At 34.5% G+C, this 4,095-nt stretch overlaps 1 pseudogene; it reads right to left on the bottom strand.

Moving 5' to 3' along the window:
• Positions 1 to 937: 937 nt before the first annotated feature.
• Positions 938 to 1,056, bottom strand: LOC118605954 (annotated as a pseudogene).
• Between the last annotated feature and the right edge of the window lie 3,039 nt (positions 1,057 to 4,095).

Below are 4,095 nucleotides of genomic sequence, written 5' to 3'. Positions count from 1 at the left end.
TAGGAGGTGGCTTTGAACAAACAGGAACCTCACCCATAAAGCCAGTATCAAATTTCACCCTCAGTTCTTTTGCCAGCTAAAGCATCCGCATGGAGAAGGGAGTGAGCCATTGTGCCAGGGAATTCACCCATAGGGAAAGACAAAACCCCAACAAGAGGTCTAACAAAAAATAATCTCAGAAGCAAGCCTTCACACTGGCTCTCAGAGTGAAACACACTCTAGGTCTTGATTTTTTATCATTGACGATAACAAGAGCACACATTGCGAACTGGATCTCCATGGCGGAAGGGTACAGTGTGGACTGAGGCTAAAATGTGGTTCTCTCCAACTTGTAGTTGAGAGTCTGAAGACTCCAAAAGGGTCCTCTGATTCTCTCCCCACTGACAATCTGACAGGGCTTACCCACCTGGAATTCTTCAGGTGTCCCTGTGTGATTCCATCTTCACTTCTCACATTGCCATCCTCAAGCCTAAAGGATTTTAAGGAGGATTTGAAGAGGAGCCAAATGGAAAATCAAACAAGCAGAAGGCTTATCAAGAGATTAGTTCACATTGAATATATGCATTTGTGCACCCCAAAGGGTGGTATTGTATGTACATGGAAAAGCTGTTCTGAGATTTACTTTTTTTCCAAAAGTTAATAATAAATTTACTAAACTTACCAATTTAAAATTCAAAGTCTCAGTTATTTCTCTAAACTTTTAAGGTCAATTCATATTTGATAAATTGAACTTATAATTATTGAGAAATTTAAATTCCCTTAAACTCTCCATTGTTAGTTGTTGTAATCTTACTAATGTCTACTTAAAAATTATGGGACAGTTTTGATTGCTTAGATATTCATTTTTTTTTTTTTTTTAAGGCAAGGCAACCTTTGGTTGACCTCACAGATTGCAAGGACCTTGTCAGCTTACAATCCCTTATTATTTTATTTTTCATGTCAACAGCACCTGGTCTTCCTAGATGGTCTCCCATCCAAGTACTAAACAGGCCCGACCCTGCTTAGCTTCTGAGATCACACCGGATCAGGCTGGTTCAGAGTGGCATGGCCATAGACTAGATATTCATTTTGTATTAGAATTATAAGGCTAATGTATTGTCTCTATCAGTTTAAAATTTTCAAACAATAAGGATACATGAAGTACCAATTATGCACAGATTCCTTAATTCAAAGATATTAATACCACAGGTTAGATCTTATAAAGATTTTCTGTATTTAGTTTGAAGTCTTCTCACCATTGAAAGATATTTATCCATTAAGAAAACAATTATGGCATTCCACAAAATTTTGGAATTTATTTTCTTTGCCTCTTAAGATATATAATATTTATTTAACTCTGAAGACCTTTGGACCTGATGGAATCCTTCCTTCTTTTTCAAATACTGCCTCTCTCTTACTGATATTAAATGATACCTGCTTGAATACTTCCTCTCTGTTACTGATACTAAATGATACATGCTTGAAAACTGAGTCTCTTTGCATGTCTTTGCATGAGTTCATGATAACAATTTGTCATTCTGCTAACACTGAGGTCAAGTTTAAAACAGTGTTGAGAGGCTTCCCAGAGCGTTATTTGAGGTTGACTCGTTGGAACACCTTGACAATAAACAAGAGAACTCCTTTAGATAGAGCTGAACATGGTTTTTCATGTTACCTTAACTGGTCATTCCAGCCCTCAATTTCCCCCCTATAATCTTTGGTATTGCCAGAAATAAACGTGGGGGGAGGGGTGGGGCAGGGGGGGGGGCATGTTAAAATAAAGCCAAAGGGTGGGGGAGGGACAGAAGAACCCATTGTTTGGTTTTACAGTAAGGATTTGATAATTTCTGAAAAATCGAGGGAGATAATGGGAAGTGTCCACTGGGGACAAAATTTATTGCTTGTATAATCAGAAAAGTAGAATTTGGGAGATGTAAAAAGATAGGGTAGAACCCAGTGGTAAGATGAGTTCCAAATACTTGTAGTATAAAATGGAAAGGAACGATACCAGTCAACCAATCAACCAAGCAAAATTTTAGCAAAAAATAAAGTAAAACACCAGTGAGTTTTATTTAAAATGACTGAATTACCTGGGTTTCAATCCTTGCTCTGCCACTTACCAACTGTGTAACCTTGGGCAGGTGATAATTGCGCTGATATTTAGTTTATTTATTTGTTAAATGGAAACAAACCTGCCTTGCAGACAGAGCTGTATAGCCAAATAAGGCACCAGGAAAAAGAGAATTTCAAAATAAAGTCTTATTTTGTTAATATAACATTTGATACTTCAAAAGATATATAATCAGTGTTGTATTAAAGAATGAATCAAAATTCTGTATTTCCTTACATATATTTTGAAATTAGTATTATTTTAATTCTAATCTTGTGTTCACCATAGTTTTTTTATAGTCCATAAAACTACCAGAGATCATTACCTGGCTAAGTTTCTAGAATTATGAGAATCATATATGTGTGAACATGTAAAGTTTGGTAAATATTAATAGGTGGCTGATAATTTTTTGGTGTGGGAGGGACAAAAAAATTAAATAAAACAAAAGTTTCATCGTTTCTTCGCTCAACCTTACCTGCTGAGGAAAACTTTGTCCTTGACTAATGGCATTTGAGCCTCCCTCAATTATACCAGTCTTATCCAGTTGGTTCCTGGGCATGCAAGTTACATAACCTCTAAGTGAGGAAACTTACAAAGAGAAACAGATCACTTGTTGTGGAGAAAAAAGATTAGATGTGAAAAGGAAAAAAAAGCATGAAAAAAGAATCTAGATCTTGCATGGTGACTGGGTTTTGAAACTTTGGGGAACCTTGAATAAAAGATTGACTTTAGGTACCAGCATACTGTGGCAGGTTCTAAGAGTAAGAGAGATATGAAATTGATTTTTAAAGTGTTTTGAGACATTTGTCTTTGTATCGTCTTCATACTTGGCCTTTTTGCAAGAAAAAAGTAAAAAACTAAATTGTTTTTCTGTTCTTTTTTTAATGCCAAACTATTGTATCTTTGATTCCAAGTTTGTGGTAGGATGTGTTTTAAGGACAGAAGAAGCCATTTTGGCTCTGTGCAGGTTACATTAGTATTCTCATCATCATTATTATCATTATTTAATTCCAAATACACAGAGAAAAGTAGAAGGGGGCCGTGGATTCTACACAGGGAAAGAAAATAAGTTCAGGCCATGAAGAACCAGCACATCAAGATGAAAAGCATTCAAAACAAGGAACAAAGTAGTTCAACAAACACATGTTGAATGCTTGCTCTGTTGCAGGCATGGTGATAGAGATGGTGATAAACAAAGGTGTCTCCTTCAAGAGAATCACAGTCTTGCGGAAAAAATATTCAAACATCCTGAGCATACTAGATAGGAAGTTTTACGATACAGAAAAGGCATAACAAAATTAAACATTTTAGAGAGGATGAAATAATTCATTTTGAATAGAAGAATTAGAGACCAAATTCATGTAAAAGATATAAGAGTTCAACTGAACCTTGAGCTATAATTAGATTTAAGCTGGTATTGTTGAGAGAGAATGGAAATCCCACAACTTGATCTTGATGCAGAATGTATTTGTGATAACAAATATATCCCACTGTTATGTTCCCTGCTATATATAAAATAAAATTATATATATATGTATATCATATATCTATGATGATCACATGTAAAAATTCTAAACAAAATATTAGCATTAAAAATTTATTAACATTTAAAAAGAATATATAATGATAAGGTGAGCTTACTAGAGACATGCAAAATTGGTTTAAAATAAGAAATCAATATTATTTACTACATTAAAAAGTAGAAGAAATCCTATGAAAAAGTTGATAAAATGTAAACATTAATTATAAAAAAGTTATGTAATCTGGCAAATGAACACTGAGTTAGCTCACTCAGCCACAACCTAAAATCAAACCATGTATGAATTACTATGATATAGTAGTAGTTAATTGCCTGGCAGAACATATACAATATTATTTGGAGAGAGGTAACAAAATATAGAATCTTTCCAATATATCATCTCAAGTGTCCAACTGTTACACAAGTGAGGACCCTCAATCAAAAAAAAAAAAAAATTAGTTGATCTATAGATGACCCAGATATTGAA

Source organism: Rousettus aegyptiacus, unplaced genomic scaffold, assembly GCF_014176215.1.
Source record: "Rousettus aegyptiacus isolate mRouAeg1 unplaced genomic scaffold, mRouAeg1.p scaffold_m13_p_7, whole genome shotgun sequence".
NCBI classification, from domain to species: domain Eukaryota; kingdom Metazoa; phylum Chordata; class Mammalia; order Chiroptera; family Pteropodidae; genus Rousettus; species Rousettus aegyptiacus.
The sequence above is the reverse complement of the archived record's forward strand: the minus strand, read 5'-3'. Positions and strand labels throughout refer to the sequence as shown.